At 38.0% G+C, this 15,576-nt stretch overlaps 1 pseudogene; it reads left to right on the forward strand.

Moving 5' to 3' along the window:
* The first annotated feature begins 1,809 nt into the window (after positions 1-1,809).
* On the forward strand, positions 1,810-2,025 carry LOC102810875 (annotated as a pseudogene).
* The last annotated feature ends 13,551 nt before the right edge of the window (positions 2,026-15,576 follow it).

Raw genomic sequence — 15,576 nt, forward strand, 5'->3', positions numbered from 1 at the left:
TACAACCACTATGGAAAACGGAGTGACTCTTCCTCAGTAAGCTAGAAATAGAAATACCTATGATCTAGCATCCAACTTCTGGGTATCTATCTCAGAGAGATAAGAGCAGGGACACGTCAATGGCCTTATTAATCACAACATCAAAAAGATAGAATCAATCTTAAGTGCTCAACAACAGATACACATACAATGTGATAATGAGAAGTTCACAAAATCTCTTGTAATGTAGATGAGCCTGGAGTACATTGTACTGAGTAAAATCAATCAATCACAAAGGATGCATATTACATGGTTCCACTATAATAATAAAAAAAAAAACAATAGTAGATATACACATGCAGAAAGCAACATTTTATTGATAGTTACCAGGGATTGGAGTGGTTGGCCATTAACTGCAAGGTCAGCAATTCGAATCCACTAGCCACTCTGTGGGAGAAAGATGAGACCTTCTGTTCCCTTAAAAAGATTTGCAGCCCTGGAAACCCTATAAAAGGTCATTATGGGTCAAAATCGACTTGGCAGCACATAACCACCACCACCAACACACTATTTCTGGTGACAAGAAAGGTAATACTAAGGATGGGTGAAGTCAGCACCAACTTGACCAAGACAAATAAAGATACCAAAAAGTATACAAAAAAAAAAGGGTACAGACAAGTGAGTGTTTTTACTGCTGTATCAGGTTGTTGAATGATTTCTAGCTATTCTACTTCTATTTCATTAATTCCTGGAGGTTTGTTTTTTGTCAATGCTTTCAGTGCAGCTTGGATTTCTTCCTTTAGTACCATTGGTTCAGTGAACGCTAGAACATATGTAACTTTGCAACAATAGTACCTTGTGATACTGTTATGAATGTGGTTTTATATATATATATATTGTTGTTTGTTGTTTTAAGTGCCAATCGAGTCAGGTAGTGACCCTGTATAAGGTTTCCAAGGGCCAGCTAGTGAGCTTGAATCACCAACCTTGTGGTTCAAACACACTTTGCAATCTAGTGCATTAACCCACAGCACCACACCGGGACTCCACATATATATTTATATGCATATATGTATATAGAAGGTGTTGTTGTTATATGTCATTGAATCGGTTCCAACTCATAGGAACTCAGTATAAAGTTTCAGAGGAGCAGCTAGAGGATTTGAACGTTAGAATAATCAACAATTTGAGATCAAAAGGGCAGCATTTATCCAAGAGCAAAGATTTGTGGTTCACAGTCCATTTTCTTATCCTACAGTGCCACACCAGGACTCTCTCTGTATATGTGAGTAAATGCACAGGCATGTATAGGTGTATGTGTAGGCATATGTGTATACACATTTGTGCGTGCTGCATATATATAGACATGTTGTTGTTTGTTGTTAAGTGCCATCGAGTCGGTTCCGACCCATAGCGACCCTGTACAGGGTTTCCGAGGGTGTAAATCTTTATGGGAGTAGAAAGCCTCATCTTTCTCCCGTGGAGTGGCTGGTAGTTTCGAACCGCTGACCTTAAGGTTCGCAGCCCGATTCGTAACCACTACGCTACCACATACATTATTTTATTTATTGCTTTATTGTTCTTCATAGATACTGAATTCTTTTTTTTTTTAATTATTATAAATTGAAGGATTGGACAATGCTATGGTCTGAGCAAGTCTATCAGTATCATTTTTTCAACAGCATGTGCTCACTTCATGGCTCTGGGTCATAGTTTGGTAATTCTCACACTATTTCAAACTTCTTCATAATGCTATTACACACATAATAGACTACAGTATAGACCCTGGGCCCTGAAGAGTGAGGTGGCTGGGGCTTTGCTGGCCTCACCATGTCCGCCATCTTCAATTTTCAGAGTTTGTTGACTGATCTTGATGTTTATGTGTACCTGTGCCTATACCAGATGATTGTCACCCAGCATCCTAGACAGAAGAACACTGGATTGTTGGGTATATTTTGGAAATGTGCCAGAATTGGTGACCAGAAGAGTACTCACGTTGCAGTATGCTACGTAGTAATGTCCTTCAGCGTCCTGTTCATACAGTAGCTTGGAAGAACTCGGGAATTTAATTGCCATCAGATTTCAGTATGGAAAAGAACTTATCTGTAGAAAACAATGGAAAGAATGGTTAACCCTTTTGTCTCTGAACATTGAGTAAGATACATTTCCAGGTGCTGTTCTCCATTTTTGTATTGGACCAATGTTCTATATAAAGAATGAAGATGTAACCATTTAATACTCAATAAGTTTAATGTGTCTGTAACAATCAACCTCAGTATTGTCACTACAATATTACATTCTGCCAGTGTTGTTCTGTTGTGTCAGATACCAATTTTTAGCAAGGTATCTCTAAAGCAGATAATAGAAAGCAAAATTAATGTTACTACTCAAGTTCCTCTCACTGTGATTTGGAAATGATAAATCTTTATAGAATGAGGCCTTTTTGGACTAGCTTTTTTTATGGGGAGAAAATGGCTCAATGTATGTTGGTAAGGATTGCATTCATATTTTACAATTCTTGTTTTCCCACTGGCCACACCATTTTGAATGCATGTTAACCAGAGTACCTGACCCTTAGCAAACTCTGTGGTTTATTACAGACTTTTTAGCTATTTAAAATAAGACTATGAATTTTTTAAGAAGGGAGACAAATGAGATGTAGCTTCAGAGTATTGTTAGGAAAATGTTCATATTTAACATAAGTTTAGACTAGCTGACTATATAGTAGCCTCTGAAACCCCTCTGGTCAAGTATACATAAAGGTCTTTAGCATAAATTTGACCAGCTAATTCTCTGTCTCTGAAAAAGACAATGGAGTATATATATATATATATTGTTTGTTTGTTTTTGTTAAATGACTATAGTATAGTGGGATCAACACTGCACCACGAGTTTGGTTTGAATCACAAGGTTGGTGATTCAAACTCACCAGTCGCTCTTTGGAAATCCTATACTGGGTCACTATATGTCGGATCTGATTGGACAGCACTTAACAGCAACAACTAGTAATATGGTATAAACATAACTGTATATGCACAGTGAAATCATAAAATTCAATAGTCATCTATGAGTAGATGTGTAAAGAGACACACAGATTAAATGGGTGTGGGAGAGAGAGTGGGAGTACACCTACAAATACATAGATATTTGACAGGATATTTGTACAAGGTCACCTTTACTGCAAACATATCTATGAATGTGGTGTTGCACACAGCAAAGATATGACAAATTCTTAGGTACAACTGAACACCTTGAAGAAATAAGTCACTGGGCCTGGGGACTCAGGATCACGGTCTCAGAGGATACTGAGGACAATTAACATAACACAGTCCACAAAGACAATGTTTTACATGTTTCTTTGGTGAATAGTGACTAGGTAGGGTCTTTAAAGCTCTTGAGTGGCTATGTAAGGTGCAACTATTGGTTTCTCCCTTTTAGAGGAATGAAGAGTGATGAAAATCAAGGACACATGGGAACTATCAGTCCAAAGGACTCACGGACCCTGTGAACATCAGTCTCCATGCTCCTGAGACCAGAAGAACTAGATGGTGTCCAGCAACCACTACCAACTGCTCTGAAAGGGATCATACTAGATAGTCTTGGATAGAGTGGGAGAAAATGTGGACCAAAACAAAAAATCACAAAAAAGACTACTCTTACTGCTCAGATACTGAAGATTATGATCCTCTGTCACCCTTTAAATCTGGAATTTAAAGGGTCACCTTTAAATTCCAGATTTTCAGCCCTATGGCCCAATTTTCAGACAAACAATAAGTAGGTTTATAAGGAGAGCTATAACATTAATGAGGTATGCACATGTTAGAATAATCAACCACTTGAGATCAAAAGGGCAGCATTTATCCAAGGGCAAAGTTCAGAAAGGTAAGGAAAGAAGGAGGGATGAAATCAAGAAACAAATGGAGGAAGTAGGATTACAATCTTTGCGATGACACATAACATGTACAAGTTGCTGAATGAAAAACTGATGATCTGCTCTGTAAATCTTCACCCAGTTCATAATAAAAACTTGAAAAATTAATGTGATTTACTAATGCGATATTCATTTTATTGCAGTGGCCTGGAACCAAACCTGCAATATCTCTGTGATATATATATGGTATCCATATATGCAAGGGTGAGCCAAAACTTAAACATTTCTGTTTATATAGAAATGCCCATCCATGTCCAAGGCTGATGACAACATTGAGCATGCACGTGAAATGATTCTGTAGAATAGATGAATGACTGGATTATGTGGCAAATCATCTGCAAATCAAGTATGGTTCAGCCTATGAAATAGTCAATGACAGACTTAAGTTAGGAAAGTTGGTGCAAGATGGGTACTGAAACAACAGAAGAGCATAAAGATAGCATTTGGACATCTGCAAACAAAATTTGGACTGATACTCAAAGGAAGGTAAAAGTTTCTTTTAAATATTGTAACTGGTGTCGAGACATGTATTCATTGCTACAAGTCTGAGAGTAAACAGCAGAGTATGAAATGAAAACATCCTCAATCACCGACCAAGAAAAGTCAACCATCAGCTGGAAAATGATGCTTACAGTTTTCTGGGATTCTCATGGGCCAGTATTGGAACACTATCAGGAAAGGTGTTCAACAATCAACAGTGCTTATTACAGTGACATACTTACTGAAAACCTGAAGCCTAAACTTTGCAAATTAAACACAGAAGACTGCTATCCAATGACATTGTGATCTTGTATAACAATGCATGTTCACATACCTCTACCCACACTGTTAACTCTCTGCAAAAACTTTATTTTGAGGTGTTAAAGCATCATCTCTATAGTCCTGATCTTGCTCCATCAGACTTTCATCTGTCTGTTCCCCTGAAAGCAGCTCTTTGAGCATGAAGATTCACCTCTGATGAAGAAGTGAAGACAGCAGTACATTCGTGGCTCATAGCTCAGCCTAAAACATTTTTTAATAATGGAATACAAAAACTGGTTGACAGATGGGCAATGCGTATTGAAAAACAAGGAGTTTATGTCAAAAAACGATGTATTTATCTTTTCTAAAAGTTGATTAACATAAATTCTACAGCCAGAGTGCAGATAATTTTTGATTCACCCTCATATAACAAAGCACATAGAAGGCATAATTACAGAGGTTTCCTTCTTCTTGTTGTTAGGTGCCATCAAGTCAGTTCTGACTCATAACTAGCCTATGAACAACAGAACAAAACACTGCCCGGCCACACACCATTCTCACAATTGTAATATTTCAGCCCATTGTTGTTGGCACTGTGTTAATCCATCTCTTTGGTGGTCTTCCCCTTTTTTGCTGATGCTCTGTTTTACCAAGCATGATGTCTTTCTCCAGGAACTGGTCCCTCCTGATAATATGTACCAAGAATGAGAACCAAAGTCTCATTATCCTTGCTTCTAAGGAGCATTCTGGCTGTACTTTTTCCAAGACAGGTATGTTTGTTCTTCTGGCGGTCCATAGTACTTTCAATATTCTTCTCCCAATACCATGATTCAAATGCATTGGTTCTTCTAAGGTCTTCCTTATTCAGTGTCCAACGTCCACATGCATATGAAGCTATTGAAAATACCATGCCTGTGTCAGGCACACCTTAGCCTTCACATTGACATTTTTGCTCTTGAACATTTTAAAGAGTTCTTTTGCTACAGATTTGCCTAGTGCAGTATATTTTATTTCTTGACTGCTGTTTCCATGAGCTTTGATTGTAGATTCAAGTAAAATGAAGTTTGTGACAACTTCAATCTTTTCTCCGTTCCTCATGTTTTTTATTGATCTGGTTGTAAGGATTTTTGTTTTCTTTACTTTGAGGTGCAATCCATATCAAAGGCTATTATAGTCTTTAATTAGCAGTAAACATTTCAAGTCTTCTCCTCCAGCAAGCAAGGTTATGTCATTTGCATATCTCAGCTTGTTAATGAGTTTCCCTCCAGTCCTGATGCATACTTTTCATATAATTCAGTTTCTTGGATTATTTGCTCAGCATACAGATTGAACAAATATGGTGAAAAGATGCAACCCTTTACTGATTTTAAATCATTCAGTGTTCCCCTTGTTTTCTTTGAATGACTGCCTCTTGGACTATGTACAGGTTCCACATGAGAACAATTGACTGTTCTGTAATACCCATTAATACTGAAGACCAGAAGAGTTATGGGATGACATCAAGAACATCATAGAGGAAGTAAGCAAAAGGTCATTACGACGGCAAGCAAGAAAAAAAAAACTAAAATGAATGTCAAAAGAGATTCTGAAACTTGAGCTCTAGTGTAAAGATGTTACAGCAAATGGAAGAAATTAGATAAAAGACCTGAACAGAAATTTTCAAAAGGCAGCTTGAAAAGACAAAGTCTAAAAAGTAAATTATAAACCAATATCCCTCATGAAGAGTCCTGGTGTATCGCTGTAGGATCAGCACTGGACTGCTAACTGCAAGGTCAGCAATTCCATCCCACCTGCTGTCCTTGGAAACTCTATACAGGTCTTAATGAGTTAGAATGGACTCAATGGCACTTAACAGCAGCAGCAATAACAATCCTTCATGAACTCCAATTTTCAAAGTCAAATATTATAATGAAATGTGCAAAAACCTGGAGTTAGAAAACTGAAAGAGTAGAACATGTTCAGCATGATCTAACATGCCATCAAGATGCATTGATAATTATAGGTGATTGGATTGCAAAAGTTGGAAAAAAAGAGGAAGGATCAGTAGTTGGAAAATATGGCCTTGATGGTAGAAATTATGTTGGAGATCACATGATAGAATTTTGCAAGACCAATGACTTACTCATTGCAAATACAAATGTGTTCCATTTAATTTTTGACGACTTCCAATTTTCCTAGATTCATACCTCATGTATTCCATGTTCCAATCATTAATGGATATTTGCAGTTGTTTCTTCTAATTTTGAGTTGTGCATCATCAGCAAATGAATATCTCAAAAGTTTCATCCATCATCCATCATTATGGCCAACTGTCCTTTGAGGAGAAAACTCTTCCCTAGTTTTATTTTGAGTGCCTTCCATCTTGAGCAGCTGATCTTTCAGTGCTATGTTTGATTGGGTTCTGCTGCTATTCCTAAGGTTTTCAGTGGCGAACCTGAACTTCAGAAGTGGTCTGCTGCTTCTTCCTAATCTGTCTTAGCCTGGAAACTCTCCTAAAACCTGTCCACCAAATGTGACCATGCTGGTATTTAAAATACTGGTGGTGGCATAGCTTTCAGCATCACAACAACATATAGTCACCACAGTATACTAAACTGACAGATGAATGATTGTTTCAAGTTATACTACAAAATAATGTTTGATTAACTGCCTGAGTCTGTATGATAGTATATATGGACTACAAGGTCAGGGACATTGCCCAGGAATCCTTACAGTAGGAAACTTACTGTGTGAGTCATTCTCTAAACATTCTTTCATAAATCCTTGCTGCTGTTAGGTGCCATGGAGTCAGTTCCAACTCATAGCGATCCTACACAGGGTTTCCGAGGCTGTAAATCTTTACGGGAGCAGACTGCCTCATCTTTCTCCCACGGAACCGCTGGTAGTTTTGAACTGCTGACCTTGCGGCTTGCAGCCCAATTTGTAACCACTACACTACCAGAGCTCCTTATCTCATGCTTTATTCGACATGTCTTACAAGCTTTCATTTTCTCTATCTACATTGGCTCATTAATATAGTATCCTTTCTTTTTCTTCTTCTTAGGGAACTCTACCTAATTTCTGTAGAAGACATGTTCTAAATGTCTTTATGCATATGTCCTGTAAAAGATAACAATACTTCCCATTATTATTTGATTTTCACTCGGACCTTCTAACATGTGCCACTATGGCATTTATGCTGTTGTGAAATGAACTTTATAGTTTCTCCTTCATACGTGTAGAAGATATGTCAATACAACCTATTTTAATAAATTTGGAATGTTTCATAATCAGTGATGAAGATTTATTCACTTTTTTAAAAAACTCTTTTGCTTGAGGTAAAATGTGTATAAACACAAATCATAATGAATGGCTCAATGAATAAATGAATGTAGTGAACAAACTTTCAAGAAATAACATCATCAGTATCCTAAAATGTCCCCTCTCACGCCCATTTCCTTTCATTCTCCCATACCTGACTTTTGACACCACATATTAATTTTGCCTATTTAAAAAAAAACTTGATACAAAATCCATGTCGGCTCATTTTATTTGCTGTATAGTATTGCATTGCACAAATATACTATAATTTATTCATTCTACTGTTGATCAACATTTAGGTTGTTTCCAGTTTTCAGAAATTTTACTTTAAAACTTTATTTACTCAACATCGTTGTTGTTCAGTGCTGTGAAGTCGGTTCTAACTCATAGCAACCCTGTATAGGTTTCCAAAGAGCAGTTGGTGGCTTTGAACCACCGACCTTGTGGCTTGTAGTCCAGGGTTTATCCTACAGCAAGCACCACACTAGGAGTCCTATTGAAAAAGGCTATTGTTTATATAAAATGCACTGATTTTAAGTATTTTAAGGTTTGGTGAAGCTGAGTAATTTCCCATCTACTCTTTCCTACCTCACATTAAAAAGGCCCATATGTATAATTTTATTTCTAAGAAGTTCTATAATGAACAAAATCAAGCTCATTACATTAAGGTTATTATAGAACTTCTTATAAATAGAATTATACATATGGGCTTTATTTACTGTTGGGTTTCATTTACCTAGCATTAAGTTTTTGTGATTCATACTGATGACTTTACTCCTTTTTGTTGCTGAGTATGGCACCTAACAACAACAACAATAACCCTTTGTATGAATATACCACAGTTTACTTACTCATTCATCTGCTTTGTATTGTTTATTGTATTTGGCTAATACAAGGAAAGCTACCATAAACATTTTTGCATAGTTTTTTCTGAGTATATGTTTTATTTCTTAATTGTATATTTATATATTTATTCTTAACTGTAATGTCTGTGCCATAGAGTAGATATATGTTTAACTTTATAAGAAGCTACCGACTACTTTCCAAAGTGATTAAACTATTTTATACTTCCACCAGCACGATTTGAGAATGTCAGTTGCTCAACATCCTCACCAATATCTGATGTTTCAGTCTTTTAAATTGCAGTCACTGTAATGAATGTCAATATGGTTTAATTGGTGGTGGCTTGCTGTTGACTTGGTTCCAACTCATAGTGACCTTGTATAGGGTGACCAAGGCTGTAAATCTTTACTGGAGCAGAAAGCCTCATCTTTCTCCCACAGAGTGTAAGCACTACGCTACCAGGACTCCTTGAATTATCAGTTTCCTAAGTATTGATTTCATATTTATTTGTCATCTGATATTTTAATTTATGAGTTCCTGTTCAAATCTCTTGCCCATTTTTCTATTGGAATGGCTGTCTTTTCTGTATTGATTTGTAGAAATTCTCAACACATTCGGTTTTTGTGTTTCAAATACCCTCTGCCACTCTATGGCTTAACTTTTCAGTCTTTTAAGTGGTGTCTTAATGAAAAGTCAATTTTAATTTTAAATTAATTGAATTTATCAACTTTTCTTTTTCCTGTGGTTAGTTAGTACTTCATGTGTTGTTTAATCATTTTTCTCGCTTTAAGATCAGAATAATACAGCAGTAACACAGCTGTAGATGTGCTACAATTTGTACTGTTTCTATCAGACTGCAGCTTCTGTGTCAGAATCATTGTAGTGTCAGAATCATTGTAGTCCATGTAAATATGTTCCTGGAGTTGTGCCATGTGAAGCCTTACCAGGGATTGGACCTCTTTTGTTCATAGTGCTGTCCTTAGCTCCTCTTATGTTAAGTGCTGTCGAGTCAGTTCTGATCCATAGTGAGCCTGTATAGGGTTTCCAAGGAGCAGCTGGTGGGTTTGAAGAGTCAACTCTGCGGTTAGCAGTTCACTGCTTATCCTATAGCACCACACCTGGACTCCATCCTTAGCTCTAGCAGAGAACAAATGATAAGGCCTCAATAAATATTTGTTAAATCGGTTTGTTACATGAATAAGGCAATGGGTAAAAATCTGTAGTAGATATGCAGAGAAAGAAACTTTCCTGGTTTATAAAATATGAGAGATTGAAAAGAAAGGACAACTTAATATTAAAAGATAATAAAAGTTGCTAAGTATTTATAATTTGGGGAACATTGCATGGGCCAGTCTATAGAGGAGCTAATCTAGGTCACAGTCTTATTGCACTGTCATGCTTTTCCCTAAAAATATTTAAGCATGAGTTGACAAACTTACTAAAAATGTCTTTATTTAATGCTAAACAAATGAGAGAATGTCATTAAGTATAGTTACAAGGTCTAAAAGGACTTATTAAAACAAAAGGAAAGAAAGCAGTACAAGGACAGCAAATTACAACTGCTGCCTGTAAAATAGGATAATAATGATTGCCTTTCAGGGTTACTGTTAGCTATAAATGGGATCACTTGTCAGAATAACTTTGCATGTGTTGTTGTTGTTGTTGTTGTTGTTGTTGTTAGGTGCCATTGAGTTGGTACCGACTCATAGTGACCCTAAGCACAACAGAATGAAACACTGCCCAGTCCTGGGCCAACCTCACAATTGTTGCCATGCTTGAGCCCATTGATGCTCCATTTTGTCAATCCATGTTGCTGGGGGTCTTCCTCTTTTTCTCTGACCCTCCACATTCCCAAACATGATATCCTTCTCCAGCAACTGGTTCTTCCTGACAATGTGTCTGAAGTATGAGAGGCAAAGTCTGGCCATCTTGGCCTCCGAGGAGCACTCTGGTTGCACTTCTTCCAACACAGATCTATTTGCTCTTTTGGCAGCCCATGGCACTTTCAATATTCTCCTCCAACACCATAACTCAAAAGCATCAATTCTTCTGCGGTTTTCCTTATTCACTGTCCAGCTTTCGCATGCATATGAGGTTATTCAAAATACCATGGCTTGGGTCAGGTGCACCTTAGTCCTCAAGCTGACATCTTTGCATATAGTTGTTGTTATTGTTGTTAAGTGCTATCACATAGTTGTTGTTGTTAAGTGCATCCAGTCGGTTCTGACCCATAGCGACCCTGTATAGGGTTTCCGAGGAGCAGCTAGGTACCAACAATTCTTTCCTAGAGAAATAACTTCAGTACTCACTAATGCCAAAATATTATAGCAGAATGTTTTATGCTTCTTATTTGTAAAACATGTGAAGATGGGGGTAGTTGAGTTTATTTGTTGATAAACTAATGTTTCTCATGGTGTGAATTTCAACAACGCCATTAAGACTGATAAATTTATTGAGCACTTAGAGAAGGTCTCGTCTGTATTTGGAAGCCAGGCAGATATTTAGGAATTAATGCGGTGGTGGACATTTCATATGTTTACGTGCCCAGCAGCGATCTGCTCCCCTTCTTTCTGGTGGCATGGGCCACCAGTTACACCGGTTGGAGTTCTTACCCAAGTTTTAAGTGGAGTTGACAGGATGTAGACTTTTTCTTTGTAGAGTCATGGGGATACAATCTGGAACTGGGCCTGGGGGAGTCGTATGTATAGATGCTAGCTGGAGATAATACAGTTGATACTTAGAGAAAAGCAAAGATATTTATACAACATGTTTAAGTCCACTTTTTCTCTTAACTTGTTCATGTTGAGTTTTTATCTCTTGCAACTCAGAAAGTCCTGCTAAATACAATAACCAATAACCTTTAGAATGTTTAAGACAACTTTGGAGTATTTGCATTATTTAATAAATTCTCTGTAAAGGGCCTCTGCTTTAGCTAATTGTGTAAGAAATTATGTTATTTGCCATTTATAGCTTTTCCCTTACCTGGGTGACTTATTTTGACAAACCAATTTAGAACTATCAATCGATTCTTCTTCACATTAAGTATGTTGGAATGAAACAAGACATAAAGTTATTAGGTGCTTTTGTATCTTCTGTTTCTGTCCAGTTGGTACTCATTCATAGCCACCCTGTATCAGATTTCCAAGAAGTGGCTGGTGTGTTTGAGTGGCCATTTTGCAGTTCAAACTGACCTTGCAGTTCAGTGCTTACCCTATTTGAGCACAGTTTTCAACTCAATGTCCATCTGATTTTCCCTCCTGGAAATACGATTACTGTAGGAATCCCCACACAGACTTCTGACAAGGTTACAGTGATTTCAGAGAGAAGCAATTTAGAAGAGATTTTTCTATTGCACGAAAACATTGTGGCACTGTAGGATAAGCACAGAACTACAAGTTTGGTTTGAATCACCAAGTCTGTGACTCACATTCACCAGCCACTCCTCAGAAATCCTATACAGGTCACTCTGAGTTGTAACCAACTCAACAGCACTTAACAACAAGAACAACATTGAAGGGGTGGAGTGGCTCTGTAGGATAAGCACAAGGTTAGAGCCCACCAGTCTCTCAGTGGGAGAAAGGAGGTTTTCTGACCCCATAAGGATTTACAGCCTCACAAACTCTCTATAGGGTTCCTCCCTCGGAGTCAGAACCTACTTGACAGCATTTAAATCCAACAACAGCAAAACATTTAAAACGAAAACTGTCGGACTTTCTAGATCTGAATGATGGGCACTGTAGCCAACCAGGAAGCATCAAAGATTTGAGAATTCATCATAGTAATTTTGAAAGCTCTGGTAGCGTAGTGGTTACGAATCGGGCTGCGAACCTTAAGGTCAGCGGTTCGAAACTACCAGCCGCTCCGCGGGAGAAAGATGAGGCTTTCTACTCCCGTAAAGATTTACACCCTCGGAAACCCTGTACAGGGTCGCTATGGGTCGGAACCGACTCGACGGCACTTAACAACAACAACAACAAAGTAATAAAATAGTTTCTATCTGGGCAGAAACTTGATTATTTCACTCATTTCAAACAATAGGTGTTTGTTGTTGTTGTTGTTAAGTACCATGGAGTCAGTTCTGACTCATAGCAAACCTGCACAGGGTTTCTGACGCTGTAAATCTTTACGGGAGCAGAAAGCCTCATCTTTCTCCCACGGAACGGCTGGTAGTTTCGAACTGCCGACCTTGAGGTTAGCAGTCTGATTCGTAACCTTTACTACCAGATTCGTAACCTTTACTACCAGATTCGTAACCTTTACTATTGCTACCAGAGCAATAGGTGTAAGTGATGATAATTAACAATGTTTTTTTTGAGGTATAATTTTACATACTAATTACATGTATTGAATTGTGTCCCACCAAAACTGTTGTTGTAAATTCTAACTTCTATCCTTGTGGTTATAATCACATTTGAAGATGAGTATTCAGAACCAACAGAGAGAGAAAGCCTTCCCTTAGAGAGCAGGTGATCTGAATTTGGACTGAAAGCCTCCTAAACTGTGAAAAAATAAATTCCTGTTTGTTACAACTGTCCGTTTGTAGTATTACTAAACAATTAAGACACAGGCCATAAAGTTCATCTATTTTAAAAGTACAATTCATGAATTCTTAGTAAATTTGTATAGTTGTGCAATTATTACCCAGTCCAATTTTAGAACATTTCTATCGTACTTTCCACATCTTGGAAAGCTGAGGCTTTCTGCTCCCACAAAGACTGACAGACTCAGAACCATATACAGGGTAACCACGAGTTGGAACTGACTGGACAGCACATAACAACAACAACAGGTAGAATTCCTAGGAAGGAGCCCTGGTGGAAGAACAGTTAAGCAGTAGACTGCTAACCAAAGGGTTGATGGTTCAAACTCACCCAGCGGCTTTGTAGGAGAAAGACCTGGTGATATCATCCTGCAAAGATCATAGCCTAGAAAGCCTTCTGGGGCAGTTCTCATTTGCCACATGAGGTTGTTGTTGTGCCGTGGAGTTGGTTCCGACTCATAATGACCCTGTACAGGGTTTCTGAGGCTGTACATCTTTATGGGAGCAGAAAGCCTCATCTTTCTCCCGCGGAACAGCTGGTAGTTTTGAACTGTTGATCTTAAGATTCTCAGCCCGATTCATAACCACTACACTACCAGAGCAGTTAAATAGACTCAGTGTCATCTAACAACAGATTCCTAAGGGTACTGCAAAAATGCAGTACATTTTATGATTAACTTTTCGTGAGACTGCTAAACTCTTTTCCAAAGAAGCTATTGGACTGTAAGCCACAAGGTTGGCAGTTCAAATCCACCAGCCACTCCCTGGGAGATAGATAATGAGGATTTCTGCTCCTGTAAAGATGTATAGCCTTGGAACCAACTCAGTGGCACCCAACATCAAGAACAAGAAGTGGTTGTGTAGTGATGTATCATTTAGTTTTTATGCATTTTCTTAATGCCTAATGTTGTTGAACATCTTTTTCATATGCTAACTGGCTATTTGTATATCTTCTTAGGTGAAATGTCTATTCAAAAAAGTTAAATTTTTTTTTTGTGTGAACCGAGGAAAGGTTTACAGAGTAGATAATCAGTTTTACCTTCAACACATCAAATTCTTCATTTCATCTCAATGATTGCTATCCTCTCAGTGTAACATCTCTTATCCTACTTCCTCCCTGTGATTCTTTTTTCTACCCTCTTACTCCAACCCTTCAGAATTTTGTCCTTAGGTAAATGCTACCCTTCTAATCTCAAATGGTTGACCATTCTATGGTGAACCATTCAAGATAAAGTCATGTTGATGTTCCCCGTATATAACGATCTATTGCTTGGCTAGCAATTGAGCCACAAGGGTGGGTTCAGTTCCAGACCTGAAGCGTGACTAAGGGCCAGTCTCAGGGTTCCTCCAGTCTCTTTCTGACCAGTATGCCTGTTCTTTTCTTTCTTTTTTTTTTATGATTTTAAGTTTTCTTCCACATTTTGTTCCACTCTATCCAGCATCTTTTAATATATTCCCTTTCAGAGCAGTTGGTAATGATAATTGGGCATCATCTAGTTCTTCCATTTTCAGGGTCATGGGAACTAATAGTCACATGTTCCATTAATTCATTGGACTGATTGCTTCCAATCATCTTCAGTTTTCATCACTCTTCTTTCTTACACATAGTGAGATACCAATAGTTACAACTTAGATGGCTGCTTTTAAGATTCCAGTAGTTACTCAACAAAGTAGGATATAGAACATTGTGTGGACTATGTTATGTCAGTTGACCATGGTGTCCACTACGGTCTTAAACACTCAGACCCAGCAACTCATTCCTTCAAGGTGTTTGTTAGTGTCCAAGAAATTTTCATGATTTTACTCCTGGTATGGTGTGGCACAAGGAGCTCTGGTAGCATAGTGGTTACAAATCAGGCTGCTAACTTCAAGGTCAGCAGTTTGAAATTACCAGTCATTCCACAGGAGAAAGATGAGGCTTTCTGCTCTCGTAAAGATTTACAGCCTCAGAAACCCTATACAGGGTCACTGAGTTGGAACTGACTCTACAGCACACCACCACCACTATGGTGTGGCACTGTAGGATAAACACTGAACTGCTAACTGCAAGGTCAGCAGTTCAAACCCACCAGCCACTTGTGTAAACGCTAAACTAAACAACAATGCCTCACTATATTCATGGATATGCTTGCAGCAAGGTAAATACCCATGTACAAATATCCTCTGTCAAACCTTTACATATTTGTACATGTATTCCCATTCTCTGTCCAACTCTCGTTCAGTCTATGTATCTATCCATGTA

Source organism: Chrysochloris asiatica, unplaced genomic scaffold (genome assembly GCF_000296735.1).
Source record: "Chrysochloris asiatica unplaced genomic scaffold, ChrAsi1.0 scaffold00099, whole genome shotgun sequence".
In the NCBI taxonomy this organism is placed as follows: Eukaryota; Metazoa; Chordata; class Mammalia; order Afrosoricida; family Chrysochloridae; genus Chrysochloris; species Chrysochloris asiatica.